Source organism: Sus scrofa, chromosome 9 (genome assembly GCF_054392235.1).
Source record: "Sus scrofa isolate SSC_HxYL_T2T_F1_AM1 chromosome 9, Sscrofa_HxYL_maternal_Yorkshire_Landrace_v2.0, whole genome shotgun sequence".
Classification (NCBI taxonomy): domain Eukaryota; kingdom Metazoa; phylum Chordata; class Mammalia; order Artiodactyla; family Suidae; genus Sus; species Sus scrofa.
The window spans coordinates 131528597-131549952 of record NC_139391.1 but is presented as its reverse complement, the minus strand read 5'-3'; the positions used below and the strand labels follow the sequence as shown (position 1 = coordinate 131549952).

General features: G+C 40.5%; 1 long non-coding RNA gene across 2 annotated transcripts in view; it reads right to left on the bottom strand.

Moving 5' to 3' along the window:
• Positions 1–21356, bottom strand: part of LOC106505035 (uncharacterized) — a 165651-nt gene that overhangs the window by 72365 nt on the left and 71930 nt on the right. Inside the window, exon 2 of one of the 2 annotated variants that reach the window (XR_002347097.2) lies at positions 16631–16763. The exons of the other annotated variant lie outside the window; for it this stretch is intronic. This is a non-coding gene — a long non-coding RNA (uncharacterized LOC106505035). The remainder of the gene's footprint in view (positions 1–16630; positions 16764–21356) is intronic. 2 annotated transcript variants of the gene reach the window in all.

Below are 21356 nucleotides of genomic sequence, written 5' to 3'. Positions count from 1 at the left end.
CCACCCCACAGCAGTGGCAAGACCAGATCCTTAACCTGCTGAGCCACCAGGGAACTCCTAAAGTTACTTTTAATGTTCAACATGTACAAGAAAATCCTAGAAGAAATAGATCATGAATATTTCAAATACTTTCCTGCCACATTTATTTTATCTATAGCTGAGCATGCAGAAGTGTGGCAGGAACACTTGTCAATTAGAATTTTTTTTAGACTGTATCATGTGATGTGATGTGACTTGGGGTCCAACTGGCTGCAGTGAGAAGCAAGGAGCATAGAGCAATGACAGGCTGAGAAGGACAGAGACAGGTGGTTCCTGGAATGTGCAGGAGCCTCATGCATCCTGGTGAGCAAGGGAAGGGCTGGAGCAGGGGACAGTTTTACCCAGACTGGGCTGTGTTGACTTGATACCAGCAGTAGAGCATGACAGGTCCCCTGGCCAGGTCCTAACTCCCCTTGTGTTTGATCTGGCACCAGATCTTAGCCAGCTCTCTCTGTCCAAAGAATTTCCCCGACTGGGGATATGTTACTTAGAGACAAGACTCTAAACCAGCAATGAGTATATATATATAGATAACTGATCAAAACTTCAAATATATTTGTAACTGAACTCCAGGGGAATCGGGTATGGCGAAAAGAAAAGACACCCCCCCCCCCCCCGCCCTGCACTCAATTAGCACTTCTTCTTCTCATTCTTTTCGATATCATTGTTCCTCTTGCTTTATGACTGACTTTCTCACAATCCTCTCTTTTTTTGTGCCTTCCCCTCCCTCCCCTCCCCTCTACCCCCGATTACCCCCCCCATTATTGCCTATGTAAAATCAGGCAAATTTCTGAACATCTTGGAACTGTGGTTTCTTCATCCTTAAACTGGGGTTAATACTATCTGTCTCAATGAATTTCTGCACTGCATGGTGCTTAACTAAATAGCACAGATCTCGAGTTCTCCCCTGTGCCAGTGCTTCTTCCTTGAAGACTGACTTATCATTGCAGAGTCCAGCTGAAGGCATGAGGACACACTCACTGAGTACCCACTACAACTTGCACTGGAAGGAGAGCAACCCAAGAATAAAAGAGAAGTTGCCAAGGCATTCTAACTGTGGGACTACAGATCGTGAACTTGGTTTGGCCTTTGAGACATTTCATTTCACAAGCAGAGATTACAATAACAAGCATGTACCCAGTGTCATGCTAAAATCTTATTCATGAACCTGCTGTTCTGCCACGATGATGGAAAGCTAGACTCGTTCCAAATAGACAAGTGAGCTGCAGCCAACTTTTGATTAATGAGGGACAGCTGATCTGATTTGGTGCTCCTTTGGGGGTCCTGCAAGGCCACATTTCTGTCACATGCACCATTTTAATGTCAGCTTTCCTGCTCTGAGGCTGAGTCTGGGAAGGAGCCATAAATTACTTTCAATCATGCATATGCTGTTGAGCTGGCTGGAGGAGATGGGATGTCAATCTGCCTCTTTTTGGGGAAGGCGGGGGGAGGCTGGATGGAACCTAAAGCATCCCAAGGTGCTATTTCAATTGTCATCTTCTGCTTGTCTCCTCCTCGTTCTTCCTGCCTTCTCCTTATCCTCCAGATTACAGCTGAGGTTCTGGCAGTGCTGCTCAGGATGTCCTGGCTTGAAAGCAATGGGGGCAGTAAGGCTGGAATGGCAATTAAGGACTCAGGTTCTACCTCATCCGTGATGAATTTATTCATTCAGTCCATCAGTCAATATGCGTTTATTGTCTCCACATATCCGGAAAGCACTACATTCAAACCTGCTCTAGGAAACTTCCTTTTGTTGGAGTAATTCCCAGCTGTGGCTGTGTCTAAATAGCCTGTGACATTGGCGGGGGGGGGGGGGGATGCATATTCCTGGGCTCTACGCTCCAAGGATCCTGCTTCAGTATTCCTGGTGGGGCTCTCTGCATCTGTACTCAGACATGCAGCACCACTGCCTCTATTTCATTGCCATCTGCCTCACAAATGTCTTCCTCCAGCCATGCTCTCTGTGGGCACAAACCCCATCTGTCCACATCAGTCAGCTCATTATGGAAACTTAGTCAAGACCTTCTCCCACAAGAAATATCTATCCATTGGACAAATGCATGTAAGCCTTGAGCTGGGAACTCAGTATCTACTCTATGCCAATGATCAGTCCAGGCACTCCCTCGGCTATTTTAACAGTGGTTTTCTGGAGACAACATTCTCTGCATAGAATACACCAGAGGAGGTCTTCAGCCTGAGGGAAAGTTTCCAAGGACAGCTATTTTAGTTGCCACTTAATCGGACCCAAGGTAGAGCTAGCCTATACCAGGTTCTCACGATTCAGGAAGTTGGGGGACAGGGAGGGGCGGGGATTTCTTTCTTGCTCTCTTTAGAAGTAGCAGCCTGGAACTGGGCCTTCTGTTTAAGTGAAGAAACCAGAATCCTAGCATGGAACATGACCTTAGAAGACCCCCAGAGAATTTGAAAAACAGATCAGCAACTCCCACATAATCAGGAGTTGGCAGAAAGCACTGGATAAGCTTAGAAAGATGATTAGTTCGTGCCTGACTTAAATGTTCTGCTTAGTGTTCATTATACAAGTTGACATATTTTAAGTTTGAGGTTATCTATGCCAAAATCTTTTTTCTTCGTAATATGGATTTGGTCATTTTACATCGTCTAAAACATGTAATTCTATATTATCCAACTCTGGAATGAGATACTGAGGGAGAATCTATGTGGTCGTAAGCCTGAGAGATCTCAGTAAGTTTTGGATCTAAGCCTTCCATGAACACAGGTTTGAAGGTGGCATTTTGTCAAGGCCAACACCCATGCCTGTGAATCCAGAAAACACTAGAAATGCTGAGATTGATACCCAGAGGATGAGCCAAAAATGACAGCTGAATTTAATCATTTAATTCTGATTGAAAGGGAAAGATGGAAGAGAAACACTAAATTAGTATAGGCACTTGGATAGAAGATGGCCAGAGTTGGAAAGTAAGAATCCGAACAAATACCTATTAGACCAACCGGGAATTTTAAATGAGCTGGAAAGAGTTGAACACATGTTATTTTTTGGGTTTTCATACTACCCCATCCCACCTCCCAGTCACTACAAGGCAGCAGTGGCATAACTTAAAGTGAGTTTTGCATCACTGGCATATAACATTTTTGGTGAAGGAGTAACCTGCCCGATCATAAAATCAGCATACAGGCATTTCTTAAAAAGTCAAATGCTTTTGGAAAGTAACCTGAGAGTAGCCCTCATAATTCCACTCACAGACTTCAGATTCCACCTGTTCCTCAGCCGACTGTGATGTGATGGCATCACATGGCCTAGGTGTGTCACAGGTCACGAGCTACACACCTGGCATTGGTCACAGACTGCACAGCTGGGAATCAGGGTTCATGAGACAAAGCTCATTTCAGATATCTGTCATTCCAAATGTCAGGAAATTAGAGATTAAATGGAAGGAGGCTAGAGACAAAAAGAAGGGAAAGGAAAGCTTGAGGTTACAAATGGAGAAGACCGAGTTTTATTTCTATACACATTTGCCTTATTCACCCTTCTGATGTAAATGCCTTGACTCTTCTGTTTCTCATGTACATATGCATACACATATTCATATTTATACACACAGCTATGCCCATATACACGGTTCCTATATTTCTCCTCTTAAGTAAAATAGTAATGCCCACCCTGTTTAGGTGGGAGGAGCATGAAGCAGATAAAATAACAAAAACACGGAGTTCCCGTCTTGGCGCAGTGGTTAACGAATCCGACTAGGAACCATGAGGTTGCGGGTTCGGTCCCTGCCCTTGCTCAGTGGGTTAACGATCCGGCGTTGCCGTGAGCTGTGGTGTAGGTTGCAGACACGGCTCGGATCCCGCGTTGCTGTGGCTCTGGCGTAGGCTGGTGGCTACGGCTCCAATTTGACCCCTAGCCTGGGAACCTCCATATGCCGCAGGAGCGGCCCAAGAAATAGCAAAAAGACAAAAACAAAAACAAAAACACATTTTACTGCAGGAGGACTATAGCCTGAGGACATTTAGAAGTTGGAGACCAGGAATAAGCAGAGAGAGAAGAGTGTCACAGTAACGAGGCAAATTCTTCCAGGCCACCCTCAGCCAAAAATGTGTTTTCTTTTCCTACTTGAATCCAGGCTGATCTATAAAACCACTCTCATTGACATTTCAGAAAAAGCTTCGACTAGAATATTTGGTAGAAGGATGGAATAGGCATTTACAGCATTTCCTACGAACTGGTTAGCAGAATATATAATACTGGATGAGGCTCCCATGTCTAACATTTCATGTGTTTTCTTGGATTCGTAAAATTGGAAATAGGAAAATACACGACTTGGGGGGGGCTCATAAAAGTTAACTATGCTTGAGAAGCCCAGTAGAAAGCCTGAATGTTAAACAACTGCAGACTGAAAAAATCAAAAGCTCTGTGACTATTTGCGCATCCTAATTTTAAGAAGTGGCCAGTTTGATGGTGAGCCAGTGTAGAACAAAGTTTTATGTGGAAACAGATGAGGCCTAAGAAGAAAACTGAAAACATGAGAATCTCTAGTCTAAGGGAACATTGTCCCTAGCCAGGAGATACTGGTAGTCAGAATCAAAACTATGATTCACCCTGCTAAACTTGCTTAGCTTATCCACCCAGTTATTGATGCCCTCTGTTACTGCTGAGAGGAGCTACCTTCAGCCCCAGGAAATGCCAGCTCTGACCTTGACTTCTCAAAGAACACCACCTAAACTAGCTGCAAAGCGTTGGGAATCTGATATTCTGAAGATTCAATTAAATTGAGCAGGACATATTTCTTTGCATAATACTGCCTGAGCAAAGCCATTTTTGTTCACATGCTCTCCTTCCAACTAGACCATGACCTTCGGGGGGAAAATTACCATGCCTTGTACACTCATATATCCCCAATGCACACAGCCAATGGTCAAAAATATTTATGGAATGAATAGACCAACATGCTACTCAAGGCAAACTCAAAGCAAAAGGGGTTTCAAAGTGAATTGTTGACAGTCCTGCATTCATTCAGTATATATCCACGGAGCACCCAGCTATTATGCTAACTAGGGATAAAAATAAATACATAAAAGCTGACACATGTCCTCAAGGAGCTGACGTCTCAAGGGGGTGACCAGCCCTCTGATGGAAGGGCAGTGGAATAAAAAGAGGGCAGACTCAAGAGACAATGAGAAAAACTCCTAGGACCAGTTTCTCACTCAGATGGAGCGAATGGATAAAAAAAAAAAAAAATTAGAAGAAGAGCTTGAATTAAAGGGAAAGACATGAGATAGTCTAGTCTAAGGGGAAAAGCCATTCAAGAGAAGGGAATGGTTGATGTAGCAAAAATCCTAAAGGGCCTCCCCTAAAGATGAGAAGCAAAGTACAAGATAGGAGAAGTAATAAGCTAAGTATCCCTCTAATAATGGTGAGTTCTGTGCATATTATAGCAACCTTGTCTATTTTTAGCAACTCTGAGAACTTAATGTCTACTTTGATATAGACATTTTCTGCCCCTGTCTGTTCATCTATGAAAGCCACAGAGAAAAGGCTAAATTCCTCTTCTGTATGACAGCCTATTAATGCATGCTGTTCTCTTTCTTTTAACTGAGGTTCATATGTGATTTTCCTACATTTCACCACTTCTGCCATGCTCATGCTTCTAGATTGACTAGTTAGAAAATGGAAACTCTTAAGAGAATATAAATGATAAAAAAAATCTGAAAATGATATGATTGGCAGTTCTAGGTGTGGTAACGGAAGAGGAAAAATTAATCACCTACAGTTAAACGCCAGGTTAGGACCTTTTTATACAAACTGAAATGACTCAGGGATGTAAGTTAATTCTGTGATGTCTTATTCTTCTCCTCCAGTTCAATCCCATTTACTCTCTTATAAGCATCCTCTTTTATTAGGTCAGTGGTCATGTCCTTAAAATATATTAATTCTGCTTTGCTTTCCCCATTCTTCTGTATTAAACTACTTATGAAAATAATGTATTGGGCAGTGGGATAAAATAAATATTTCACAGTAATTTAAAAATAAAATAGACTAAATATGAGGCCACAGGCAATGATGAGCCAGTTCTATCTTTGGACACCTTAAGTCGTCTAAACATTTCCTTTGTGGAAGTTGTAAAGAAAAAGAATGGGAGCATTTTACTGTATCTCACATGCTGGAGTTATTTTTATACATTGAAGGTAAAGGAAGGGAGAGATATAAGCTCATTTTTTTGTTTATATATAGTGTAATAGCTTATAAAATAAGGAAAGAAATTAATCAGGAAAGAAACTATTTGTTCTAAGCATCAGAATCTATTTGGAAATTATCTCTTCCAATTTGACTCTCATCTGTCTTCCAGCATTTCAAATCAAACATCTCTTAAATAATATGTTCTTTTTTGTAAGTTGAATATCTTCAAATGAGGCTCAATTTACCCCTTTTCTCTGTAAAAATATTCACTTTATAATTCAACTGTCTTCTCAACTTGTCATACTTTATGTTCACAATTTAGAAATGGGAAACCCAAATTTCAGGATCAAAAGCTAGTGTCTAAACAGACATCATCTTTTTCTCTTTGGGGTCTTGTTCTAAAGGTACAAACCTTAAGAAAAGGCTAAAAAAATGGACTTTATCCATTTTTCAACACTCTAGGATTGCTTTATTCCTATAAGGCGTTTTAGCATCACCATGCCCCACAGCTCACTCTTTCTCCTTAAAGTGAAACCTAGCATCAACTAGATAACCCCCCAAAAAGGCTATTTCCTGCAGTCCCTGTAGTCTCTAATGATCTGGTCTGTCACTGGGCAATGCATTTAAACCTCCAACTAATCATGTTACCAAATCTGTTTAAAATTCCATTCTACGAATTTGTGTTTGGCGAAGATGGGGTCGTCTGCTTGTTCAATGAAACAACTACCCTAAAAATGCACAAAGCATATTTTGAGAACATAGTGGGACCCGAACTTGTTTCAGTGAGGAAATTTTACTTCCACTCGCATTCTACCACATTTAAACATATTACACTTCTTTTGAGTTTCTTGTTTATATTATCCAACAAGAGATCAGTTAATATCTAGTATTTTGCATCTAGTACATCATACTTCTCCACACTACTAGACAAGCTTTGTTTTTAGAGTATTGGGGGGGGGGGCTGTTGTCAAATATTACATACGGAAATGGTTTCTTTGACAACCATAACCACAAGCAAGTTGTTGAACCTCTTCCTCATTGCGTGGTTTGTTTAGCCACTAAAACATTTCAAAACATTTTGATGTGGAGTCAAATACTAAATACCTAAATTTATAGAACCACCTGGAAGCAGAGCAATTGATAAACTATCCAAACAGTGGTAAAGTATTTAACACTAATCATTTGCAACTATTAGAGCTCAGCCTCGTGACACAGCCTCTAAAAGGAAAATGCTGAAAGCCTGATACTTGAGATACAAAATAATCGACTACCCCAAGGACACATTAAAAAAAAAAAATAGAGTATCTAGAAATGTCAAAGTGAAAAATATTGCTTGACGTGGAAAATGGCATTTCGGCTTTATTAATTCATAACTAGGTGCCAAATGCTAATTCTGTAATAGGAAAGAGGTCAGCTTCAAGGTTACCAAGAGAGCACCAGAAGTTTGTTCAAAAGTGCTCCTAAGAGTATGTCTCTTGTCAAAATTAGACACAAAATATGGAATATCTGTAAAACAGTTACCGAAAAAGCGTAATGCAAAGAAAATGTTTCATAGCTCATTAAAAAAAAATCACTGGAAAACTCTAAAAATATTCCCCAAACATCAGTTTTTCACTAATAACATGAAAATACACAGCTTGTAAAGTTTATAAAAATATTAGAGAAGTCAACAGGAGATTGTGTACAGTATGATTAGCATCAAGATAAAATTACTAACAAGAGCATATAACTCCCATACTGTCCAACTCTCCCTCTGAAACCCATAAGGGACAGAATATAATAGAAAACACAGCTTACTTCACCTTCAAACCATTATTAATTTGGGGATGTCTTCAGAGTATCTGGAATCAGAGTAATCAGACAGAAATAAATTATATAAACAATTATGTTTATATTCATGTGTGTTTATGACGAAATAATTGCGTGAAAATATGGGCCAAATTTAATGAAGTAAAGTAGTGGTTTCCACTATTCTATGGGGATTTGGAACTATAGGTTCCCAGATAGGTCGAGCAGCAGATGGAGAAGACAAATAGAATTTTACTTTAAAGCTCTGAGAGAGTCTGTGAATTTAGATGTGAATTAAGGAGCAGAGGTTGGGGAGGTGGGCAGGGAGGTATGGAGGTACGGAGGAGGGAGGGAAGGAGGGAAGGTGGGAGGAAGGAAGGGAGGAAAAAATAAAGAGAGAGTTCTGGAAAAAGCATAGGCCAGCTCCTCCATGTTGGGGACATTCTGCAGTGCTCTGAAAACCAGAGTATAAGCAATAGAACGAGTTAAGCAGAAATGCCAGGTACTATTCTGAGGTGATTTTGAGAACGGTGTCAAAATGAAGCCAAAGAGATTTATCTGAGGCTAAGTCATAAAAAGTCTTCAGTTCCCCATGACTGAGAATGTAATCTTTTTTACATACCTCAATTCTTACCATGCTACTCTACAGATACAAAATGTTAGAGCCCTTCCTCTCAGCCATGTGTTGGAACAGAACTAGAATTATAAGGAGAGCTTTGGCCCTGCCACAACCACTCCTTGGCCCACCCCCAATAAAAGGCCTCTACTCAGGTGGCATCCACATCTGAATGCACAACATTTGCCTGAGGGATTCTATCTGATGGGTTCTAGACGTAACTGGCCCCAGAGCAGGGTGCGTTCCAGGAGGTATTTGTCAGGCGGAATCTCATCAGATCCATTGCTTTCAATATTTGAAACACTTGCTTGGGAAACATCATTGTGGCGCACAGCCTGAAGGGTAGAAAATCCAGACATTCCTCAGCCTCCTCTGAAATCTATCCTTGGAGTGATCTAAGCCAGTAGAGAGCGTCATATCTAGACTGGCTCATGTAACTCTTTCCATCTTTTAATGAATTTTATTAATCTGTGTATTAAAAAATATATATCTATAGTTCATTTTGGTCTGTGTAAAATTTAAAATTTGAATTTTGTTGAACTAAATCATGGAACAAAACAATTAGCCTTTATTTGTGGAACATTATGGAAAACACTTTCATGAAATGCCTATCAAAGTCCTATTGAGAATGTTATTCATTATATTTCAAAGCATCCTTCTTAAGAAGACCCACTGGGAAAAAATGTCCCCTGTTTTGGTACAAAGAAGTACTGTACCTCTCCTGTCACCAGCTTGTTCTTGTCATATGGACACTGACTTATGTAATAGACTCTGTTTCGCTCTGGGCACAAAGCCAACTTGTAGTCCTTGTCCACGCATCATATAGAACTTCCCATAGTTCCCACTGTGGCTCAGCAGTAATGAACCCAATTAATACCCATGAGGACACGGGTTCAGTCCCTGGCCTCGCTCAGCGGGTTAAGGTTCCACCATTGCTGTGAGTTGTAGTGTAGGTCAGATGTGGCTCTGATGTTGCGATGCTGTGGCTGTGGGGTAGGACAGCAGCTGCAGCTCCAATTCGACCCCTAGCCTGGGAACTTCCATATGCCACAAGTGCGGCCCTAAAAAGACAAAAAAAAAAAAAAAAAGAATCTCCCAGCACACATTTTGTGGATTCATCACTCTTTCCCTCCTCCTATTTTCTCTGCATTCAAATATTCCCGCTTTTGAAATTTTTGAAGTAGTTAATATAGCATGCTGAGTAGAAGTACCTCAGGTTAGAGCAGCACGTCCCCTGCCCACAGATATAAAGAAGCAGGCACAGCACATTGGAACTGGACAGGAATCCTACCTATGCAAATCCAGAAAGGAATTTGAGTCTCTCTTCTCCTTATAGAGAAAGAGTACAGTAAAAATCACAGGCCACCGTCACCTGCCAGACCACCTCATCCATGGAAATGTAACTTTTAGGGAATACATTTTGGGAGCATCATGTGCTACCACCTAATTCTCCTATTCAATCATAAAATCAAATACTCAGCACTTTTTAGAAATGAAAATAAGAAACTAGAGTTACTTATTAGGATGAAGTGTTTACTTTATCCCTTGTATAGGCTAGAGACAGCCTACTGCCGTGAAGGCTTCCTCTGCAGGCTTTGCCATTGTCTAGGGAGGCCAATCCCTGCAGCAGAGGGACTCAAACAAGAAGACCACCAGGTATTCTGGAATTTCTGTGGGAGCAATCCTCATAGAATGGGCCAAGAATGTTTTAGAAGAATCTACCTAGAATGAGCCAAGCTTGTTCTAATTTCATTTGGCTCCCCACAAAGACATCCCTCACTCTCTAAAACTTTGACTTGGCTTTGGACTTCAGCCTGTTGACTCTGCTCTGGCCCTTTTCCTTAACCCACTATTTCATCTCACTGTCTTGAAGATGCTACACTTGGCAATAGAGACCTGGCCTAGGTGATCGAATTTCTAAAACATCATTGCCATAACCCCTAATCAAGAGGAGAACTCGTCCATCCCCTGAGCTACACTCAGCAACTCTTCCTGGTTTTAAAACCGAAAACTGTACATCCTTGGAAACCCTTCAGTGCAGGCAAATAGGGTTAGCTGGTCATTTCCAGACTATAATAACCACACGCAAATTGATGGCAGAAAGATAAGCATTTACGTCTTTTTCTTATTTAATATACAACTTTGAAAAATACAGCATTATGAGCAAACACCACAGAACTAAGTTATCTAAGTGTGGATGTGCAGTATGACGAGATCCATGGCAGAATTTTTTTTTGTTTGTTTTTAAGGGCTGCACCTGTGGCATATGGAGGTTCCCAGGCTAGGGGTCGAATCGGAGCTGTTGCTGCCTGCCTAGGCCAGAGCCACAGCAACGCCAGATCCTAGCCGCATCTGTGACCTACACCACAGCTCACAGCAATGCCAGATCCTTAATCCACTGAGCGAGGCCAGAGATCGAACCTGCAAGCTCATGGTTCCCAGTCGGATTCATTTCCGATGCGCCATGATGGGAACTCCCCATGGCAGAATTTAAATCTCTTTCTGTCACCCTGCATGTTTCAGAAATGTCTCTGCTGCCTTTCACCACTGTATGTTCAAGTAATATAATTTTAAAGTGGACCAAAGAAAATGAGGTCTGACAGTATACATTCTATCTAAAAATAAACTATGAATTTTAAGTCCAAACAGAAATGATATTAGGATAATCCAGTTTCGTCACAGCTATATCTCTTCCCTCTCCCTTTCGTGTAAATAACAAGAGGTGGCTATGAATCTATCTCAAAGACAAAAGGAAAAACAAGACTCAGTGCTCAGGAAGACCCAATTTTATAAATCAGGAGGTGGTCAAATTTCTAAAACATCACTGCCATAACCTCTAATCAACAGGAAGAGGATTCTAGAAGCATAAATGGCCAATATTCACAACAGGACTCACATTGCAAATTAGTCACTGATCCTTTATGTACTTCTTAACTCACTCAGTCTCAGAAAATGAGCACATAAAGACTTGTTTACATTCTGGCCTTGGTTGTTTTTGAGCAGCCAACATGGTACCTTATCCCCATATGTTCATTATGATCCTCTCTAATGAAGAATATGTCTTTATACTGTTTCAACAAAAAGAAATTAATGCATAGTCATTCAAAGCTATGACTTAAGTGTCCATACTTATTGGCATATTGAAGAAAAAATATACGTAACATACATTAGAATTGACAATCGGACTAACTCGATGCAGCATACATAGGGTTCTGCATCTAATTCTGCAGGTAAATAATCATTCTGTCATGTATGATGGATGTCTGGATAGATTTTAGGATTTTGAAAGTCTCAAGTTAAGCTTTTAGTTTATTCCTCTAAATCTCCAGAGCTTTAGATAAAAATGATTGCTTATATCTTCACTACAAGACTTGGGTATGAAACGCTCCAGCAGGAAAACATCCTCAGAGCTGGATGCATTTTATAACTGACTATGTGTCCACATTACCTGAATATAGGGGACCAATGCTGAAACTGCTTTAAAATAGCAATAGGAAAATTGGTTGCCAGTGGGAAAACCGCGCAGGTGGGGATGTCAATTTCCTGCCTACACTGGGGACAAGAGAGGAAAGCTGGTCATTTTTTCTCAAAGGAAAACTAGAGTCAGATGGGCAAATCTGTTGGCACTAAAAACTAATACTATGCCTATTTAAAGGGAACCACACATTTTTAAAAATATGCTTTACTTTTGAGAGTAGTTTTAGGTTTTTAGAGGAAAAGAGAGTTCGCATACAGGCCTTCCCCCCATGCATAGGCCATTTGCCCCATAATCTCACAACAGAGTGATACATTTGTTACCATCGATGAACCTGAACGGACACTTCAGGTTCATCAAGGTCCAAAGTGCACCTATAGTCCACTCTGGGTGGTGTACGGTCTAGGGGTTTGGACAAATCCCGCTGTAGTGTCATACAGAATAGTTTCACTGTCCTAAAATCCCCTGTGCTGCACTTAGTCATCTCTCCTGACCTCTGGCAACCACAGATCCCTTTACTGTCTCCACCGTTTTCCTTTCCCCAAAATGCCTTATAGTTGAAATTGTACAGCATGTGGCCTTTTCAGATTGGCTCCTTTCACTCCCTTTACAATATGCATTTAAGTTTCTTCCATGTCCTTTCATGGATTGATAGCTCACTTCATTACAAATTGCTTTAGAAATTGACCTTCTTCTTAACTTAGAACTGCAATTTCCATGGTTAGAGGTGGAGTTTGATTTTTGCAAAATGGTACCTATAACATATTAGAGTAGGTAAGTCCTGAATTTGGAGACAGCCGTCACAGGTTCAAGTTCCAGCTCTGCAACTTACTGGGATGAGAGTCTTAAGAAGTTATCTAAACATTGAGGTGAGTGATGATTGAATATAAATAGGCTTAATTGTTCACGAGGAAACTTGGCTTACGATTGTGGCCAAGAGGGTAACCCTGAATGGGTGTGGATACACTGACCCAGCCAGATCTTCCATTTTGCAAAGTGAAACTGAAATGAACACACAAAATAAATAAGGAGTTATCTAGGGTTCTCTTGTGGCACAGTGGGTTAAGGATTCAGTGTTATCATGGCAGTGGCTTGAGTCACTGCTGTGCACAGGTTTGGTCCCTGGACTGGGAATTTCCATATGCCATGGGCATGGTCCAAAAAAGAGAGAGAGAGAGAGAGAGAGAGAAAAAAGAAAAGAAAAAGAAAGAAGGAATTACTAAGTTTGAGGGGATGAAAATAAAATGGACATAAAACTGCTCTTGAATCTAAAATAAATTCAAATTATTCTCATGCAGTGGAACAAAAGATAGCCAATAAAAATCATGATTTGGGGTATGCAAGATTTTTAACAGGAGATCACCCTCAAAAGTAATTATAGGGGGAAGAAAAGATATAAAGAGGCAAACACAGGATTTATGCTAAGCCTGTGGCCCATACATAGGATCATAAATAAAGGCAGCTAAGGAAAAATACCAACATGCTTATCAGCACTTATCTCTGGGTAATAATTACACTTGTACTCCCCAGGGTTTCAGCAGAAAAGGGATGAAATGCTAAGTAATTTAAGGACAGTGTATGAAGAACCATTTGCAAGATATGGGTGCAGAATGGTACAGGTTCCCAGGGTAGGCCCCATTACCAGCCAACACTAGCAGACGCTGGGAAGGGTGGAGGGAGTGGTTTCCTGAACCTGCAGAGAAAAACTCTACTGAGAGGGCTGCTTGATAGGAGCAGTGCCCTTCAATCAAGGGGTAGCCAGCTGGCAGCAACCCCACTGGGAGGAAGCAAAAGAAATAAAAAGCCTAACTTGATCCACACCAGCAAAACCCAAGGAGAAGTCAGAAGGCAAGGGGGCCTTTGGATACAGGTCAGCCTCCAGGTATCTGGCAACTTGGAAAAGGATGGATCTAGAGAAACAAACTGGGTGGTTCAGTTTTCCTTTTTATTCCTTAACTGAATTTTCTATATTTTCTCCACTGAGTATGTAAAATGTATATTTCATAGCTTTACTTTTTTTTCTCCTCCTGTGGCATTTCGAGCTTGTCATTCTTTGCAGTGGGTTGGATAACAAATAAAATAAGGGTGAGTCAAAAAAAGACTAAAATAAGCAGGAGGGAAGATGAGAAATGGAAAGGCTTGCCTAAGGAGTGATGCAGGGGACATAAAGGACACACTTGGTGGCTAAAGAAAGTAGGCATCTGGGTGTCACTGTTCCAGCTCCACCCTGCTCTGCACTTTAAAGACTAATGGTAATATAAACAATGGTAATTTTTAAAGGAATTTTTTAAGGGACTTTCCTGCGTCTCTTTCGACATATCCAGTCAGCCCTGAATGAAAACATCATTTCCGAGTTGTCATGACCTTTTTTCAGGATCCTGAAACCATTTTGGCTTCTCTTGTCTCTGATCTAAATGCATTTGCTTTCAAACCCCAAATGGTCACTGTTGCAACTGTAACAAATCAAGCACAATTCATATCCAACAGATCTTACAGACATGACCAGTTCTTGCAAAGGTCAAATCAAGCAAACCAGAGTCACTGGCTAATTGCATGCAGGTCAAATTAGAAATAAGTTGTGTGGTCTCCACTTCCTCAGAGCTCAGTTCTGGAAGGCTAACACCCTGCTCTTCAGAAGTCCCCACTGTGCATCTAAGATGCCTGGGCTAATCCAGTAGAGGGCAATGGTAGATCTAGAAGCCTGGCCCTCTGCAAGCCCTCTGCCAGCTCCAAATGGCTTCATCTACGCCAGGCACACAAGGTCACCTGAGTTCCTTTCTCCCATCACAGTCTGGTCTGTGGCTGCTCCCTTGGCAACCCTGCTGCTGCTGCCAGCAGTCATGAGAACAGGAATTATGACCTTCGCTCAAACTGCAGCCCTGAAAACAAAAGCCACAGCACCTTTGGCCTCAGCAACATCTAATTTATGGCTGAGTTGCCTGGCTGTATATTTCAGACCCAAGGTAGCCTTTGAGTGAGGTAGGCAGGGTACTACTCCATTAAAGGGGCAGTGGGAGAGCCAATAAGTTCCAAAGCAGAGGTTCAAGCCAAATCAAGAAGGAATCCAAGGACAGAAAGAATGCCAGAGAGGTGAGGGCGGTTATGAACTAGCAAAAGGATTTTTCAATTGGAAAATTTCAAATATGATTCGCTGGTAAATACCCCTGGAGATCTCAAGCCCCTGGGATTTTCTAGAAACAGGTGATATAAGACAAGCTGGGGAAGCACATTGTGCAAGTGTCCCTAGTGGAACTTAACTTTCCTATTAAGGGAAATAACTTTAGTACTTTGCATTGAACCATTTATATGCAATCAAGCATTAGTCTTCCTCTCAATGGCACATAAAAATAGAAAGCATCAATGGGAGAGCTGGAAGAGACTCTAGAAATCACTGCTTTTAATTTGCTAAGCAAAGGAACCCTTTTTAAAGATAAATCTTATATATAACCTCAAACTATTTAGAATAGATGAGAGAAATATTTTATTGATATAAATTCACAAGTTCATATTTCTGTGGAACACTATAAAGCTAGTCACCAAGAACAAGGAAGTTCTTTGGATAAATGAGATCAGAATTTAGAGATGACTTGCAGCCATACATCAGTCTTAGAACCTAATTTTTTTTTTTTTTTGTATTTTCTTTGCAACTACTTTTGAGGGTGATGACACTGATTCCCACAGATAAATTGCTGCTGATGGTGAAGATGTTTTTGTAACAGCTTTTTTTTTTCCAGCGTTGGGGTGTTCTTTCATTAAACAGAACAAAATAAGTTTCACTGCAAAGTTTTTACTAAAACAAGTTAACATTGGCCATGTTTTAAGAAGATGTGGTCTCCAAAGAGTTAAAAGATTTTTTTTTTTAAATTATTGCTTTTCTTCCTGGGTACATAGCTCAAACCATGTTTGCCAGCCTTCTTTGCAGCCATTTGTCTGAGATTGAGCTAATGAAACATGAGCAAAGCTGATCCACACCACTCCCAAACCCCACATGGGCAAATTTGCCACAGGCAACCCTCCAACACTTGCCTCAACAGTATGCTGGCTGGAAAAGTTTTCTAAGATCCAGAGAGGAGGACAAGACCCCAAGATTAAAGGAGCCTGGGCTCCCCCAAGAATCACATAGGACACCACCTGCAGACCGGGAACTTCTTACTGGATTTGGAATAACTAGTAGTAAACTTTAGAACTTTGTTACATCAGCTAATGTTATTTACGCTTCATAATATAATGGTTAAGGTAAATATGGAGATAATATTTGAGTCAAATGTTCACAGAACCCCCTGAAACACTTATCCAGAAGCCATGATTTGAGAACTAGAGCTTTGATCCAAATATATACAGAGAGGTATGTCTCCTTTGGGACAGGACAGAAAGAACTCTCACTCAAAGCTGCCAAAACATCAAGAGGGCTTTTAGTAACTGGTGAGAAGACTACTATGATCAAGATAACTTCTGTTTTTACGCAATACTCTAAGAAGCGTATGGCTTCGTTCTCTCCCATCCCAAACCATTATCACCCTGGCACACCCACCTTCTATAATCTCTGATGACTCACCTGCTAAACCTGCCATACTTGAGGGTATAAGAGGGAGAAAGGCCTCTTCTTTCTTCTAAAAAAATCTTCTTAACAGAGGGGTACCTTCTCTGCCATTTTATGACTAGTGAATTAGCCGCAATAAGATGAGAAGCTGGAGACAGCAAAAAAGACCAGCAAAATCAGAGAAGATCCAAATTCAAATCCCACATCCACTTTTGCTTTAAACCATTTTACTGAGATAGGATTGACCCACAAAAAAACTGTACATATTTAATGAACAACTTGGTGAGTGTAGACATAAATATAAAACCATGAAATCGTCACAATCTATGCCATAAACCCATCCATCGCCTCCCAAAGATTCCTCCCAATGTCTTATTTGCTGTGTTTTATATGCGTAGGTAAGAACACTTCCTATAAGATCATCCCTCCTGGCAAACTCTTATGTGTACAACACAACAGTGTTAAGTAGAGGCGCTGTGCTCTTCAGTAGATCTCTGAGACTTAGTCATCTTGCATAACTGAAACTCTGAACCCAAAGCCCCTCAGAGAGCAAGACAAAAGGAGTTCACTCCAATTTTTGCTTTTGAGATAACTCTAGCTGAGAAAAACATTAGAACAAATTCCACGTTTCCCCATTTCCCAAGCCTCTGTGATATGAAGAGATAGGAGTCTAGATGTTTAATTTTGCTTAGCCCTGCTTCTTTCCTGTAAAATCAGTAAAAGCCTTTATCAAGAATTGCACAGATATGCCAAGGGCCATCTCAGCAAGAAAATATTCCAACTCAAGGCTCCCCCACAGCCGTTTCTCGGAATCATCTGTTACCCTACCACAGGTTCTGCCTTGAAAACTTTTTTCTGGTAAAAACAGAAAAGACTCTGTGAATACACTTTCCTCCTCCAAATCCTCTCCCCATGTAGGCTTATTTCAAAAAGGTGGTTTCTGAGGAAAGGAAAAGGCAGAACAACCCCACCACACACACACACACATGCCTAACACTCCTTAACTATCCCAACTCAAAAATAAAGCACAGTGGATTGAACTGGCTTCAGAACATCCAAATATTTGCTAAAGGGGAACAATTCTACACATCGAGAGGGAGAAGCAATGCCTAGAAGAACAGATTCTGATGTGATCTTCTGCTGTGTACACGGGCAAAAGCAACCTAACCAAATACCAGCTTATGAATAATGGCAGTTACTCGGAAAGTGGCACTTCTGTAGGAGGAGTGATTTTTTTTGTTTGGCTATCACTGCTTTCCAAAGGACCTGTTACCCGATTTAAAAAGAAATTAGAAGCTAGCATTGATCAGGGACCATTATGAAAATAGCTGCTCGGCACTCATCCTGGAAAATAGGTCCACAGAGTCAGTCAATTCCCCCAGTTAAAACAGCCTTTCTAGTACAAAAATAAAGTATGCAATTTTACGCCACAAAAAAAAAATATGCTGACACAAAGTGCTAATTAGAAGGAATGGGGAAAGAAGTTCTGTTGTGGAATCACAAAGAAATGTCAAATATTCAATGTGTGAATATGCTATAAATACAGAATAAGGTGAGAAGGGGAAATATACATTAAATACCACCAGAAAAATAATTTGTAAATATTTGTTTTGTGATAGAGTTAACGCTTTTTCAAAAAAAAAATTGTTCCTTGGTGGTATAAATAACTAGAAATGCAAGAAAGCCATCCTCAGAGAAGAGATTTTATTTTATTTTTTTACTTTTTACTTTTTGTTTTTTGAGGGCCATACCTGTGGCATGTGGAGGTTCCCAAGCTAGGGGTCGAATTGGAGCTGTAGCCATTGGCCTACAGCACAGCCACAGCAACACAGGATCTGAGTTGCATCTGTGACCTATACCACAGCTTAAGGCAACACCAGATCCTTAACCCACTGAGTTAGGCCAGGGGTCGAACCCACATCCTCATGGATACTAGCTGGGTTCATTAACTGCTGAGCCACGATGGGAACTCTGAAAGAGACTTCAAATTCTAACCAAGGGAGCAATTTTCATATAATATGAAAATTAACATTGAAAAGAAAGTAGAGGAGTTCCCGTCGTGGCTCAGTGGTTAACGAATCTGACTAGGAACCATGAGGTTGTGGGTTCTATCCCTGGCCTTGGTCAGTGGGTTAAGGATTCGGCATTGCCGCGAGCTGTGGTGTAGCTTGCAGACACAGCTTGGATCCCGCGTTGCTGTGGCTGTGGTGTAGGCTGGCGGCTACAGCTCTGATTAGACCCCTAGCCTGGGAACCTCCATGTGCCGTAGAAGCAACCCTAGAAAAAAAGGCAAAACAAAAACAAAAACAAAACGAACAACAAAAAAAAAAAAGTAGAGAAAGAACAAATGAAGTAAACAGAATTTTTTTTTCTTTGAAATATTGAGGAAAAAGTCTTTTCATGTAGTTTCTATACAATACAAATTACATGTGAACAGTATGTCTGATAACTGATAAATTTCCATATATTTTCAAGAAACAGTTCAATATTTACAGCCAATGTGCTTCTTGGGCAGTCTTACTGGAAGGAAGAATCACACTTACCCAAAGCTTCACAACGTATTTTACTTCCTTTAACTTTGCTATCACACTTTCACAGACTGAAAACCACTTCCATGATTCAAGAGCTGAATTATAAGATTTCCAAACTTCCCCAGGAAATCTAGGGATTCATATTTTCAAATTAATATCTTTATAAATTTGATGTTAAGCTGTTACCAAAAAAAAGGATATATATTATATTTTAATTTCCTCTAAATACAAATATGCAAAATAATTCAGTCTATGCTTCCCCGCAGCCCTCTGAAATTACATTCAGTAAATATGGCACGCAGGGTAACCATCCCCCAAAGTGATAGGCTCAAAGCTGACATACACAAAGATCTAACAGAAACTCTACTTGAAAAGCAGGTGTATCCAGGATCCCAACCCCAGGTCATTCCATTTAAGGCCTAAGGGAACTGAATTTTGGTCAGCAGGTTTTTGTTGTATCTATCTTATTGTCCACCAAGCAATCATGGGTGGCACTTTACTCAACAAATATTTACTGACCGCTCACCACATGTAAGGCCCTCTTCTAGACATTGAGGTTAGGGCAGTGAACAGGGACCACCACATCCCTTCTTTCTCAGGGTTTACAACCCGAGCTAGAGGCGGAACTGGAGAAAGGAGCAGGAAATGTTTCCCTCTGGAGGCACTATTGTGTGTGAGGCCAGATGATGATTTGTGTTGTGAGATGATCCTTTGAGGGCGGAAGGAGCACATTAGCACTAAAAGCCAAGAACAGCTCCTAGTCAATAATGATAACCAAAACCATCTCTCCACATATCCAAATCTCTCTACATATCCAAAGCTCTCTGGGGGTAGAAGATGTCTTTAAAGTTCTGGGATGAAGAAAAGAAGCTTTCAGCACAATATATGAACTTCCCCACCCAGGAAGGTATCCTAAATTCAAGACAACCTTAAGAATTCAGAAGTAATCTTAATAGAGGTTGACTCCAAAAGAAAGGAAGGGTTTTAATGTCAAAGTTATTTAGCATTTCCTAGCATTTCTTATTCATTCCACCTTTGTGCTCCATCTCAGGAATTGAGAGACAGGGCAAAAAGACCAATTTTCAGGCTAGGAACTCCTGAAAAACAGTGGGATGATAAATTAGTGTAAATTCTGTTTGGGATTTGTGTGTGCTTTTTTGCTACATCTGTTTATTTACAGCAATTCTTACATGTTCTGTGGCAAAAGAGTATAACAGAATGATACTTTGGAAATGAAGAAGAAGCTTTAGGATCTAGACTTTTAAAGTAATATATCATAAATTACTTTAACTCATTTAATACTTAAAAGCTAACTATGATAAACACTGATGAATTAGAATTTTTTATTAAGACCTTAATTTTTTCTTGTAATTGACAATGTTCTGTCAATTTCTGCTGTATAGTAAAGTGACCCAGTCATATATATATATATATATATATATATATATATATTCTTTTTCTCACATTCTCTTCCACCATGTTCTATCACAAGTGACTAGATATAGTTCCCTGTGCTATACAGCAGGATCTCATTGCTTATACACTCCAAATGCAATAGTTTGCATCTAGTAACCCCAAATTCCATCCCACTCCTTCCCCCTCCCCTTGTCAACCACAGGTCTATTCTCCAAGTCCATGAGTTTGTTTCCTTTCTCTGGGTAGGTTCATTTGTGCCATATATTAGATTCCAGATATAAGTGATATCATATGGTATTTGTCTTTCTCTTTCTGATTTACTTCACTTCGTATGAAAGTCTCTAGTTTCATCCATGTTGCTGCAAATGGCATTATTTTGTTTCTTTTTTATGGCTGAGTAGTATTCCATTGTGTATATATACTACAACTTCTTAATCCATTCCTCTGTCAATGGACATTTAGGTTGTTTCCTTGTCTTGGCCATTGTGAATAGTGCTGCAATAAACATAGGGGTATATGTATCTTTCTCAAGGAAAGTTTTGTGCAGATATATGCCCAGGAGTGAGATTGTCTGGGTCATATGCTAGTTCTGTATTTAGTTTTCTGAGGTACCTCCATACTGTTTTCCATAGTGGTTGTACCAATTTACAGTCCCACCAACAGTGGAGGAGGGCACCCTCTTCTCCACACCCTCTCCAGCATTTGTTATTTGTTGACTTGTTAATGATGGCCATTCTGACTGGTGGGAGGTGGTAACTCATTGGTTTTGATTTGCATTTCTCTATATAATTAGT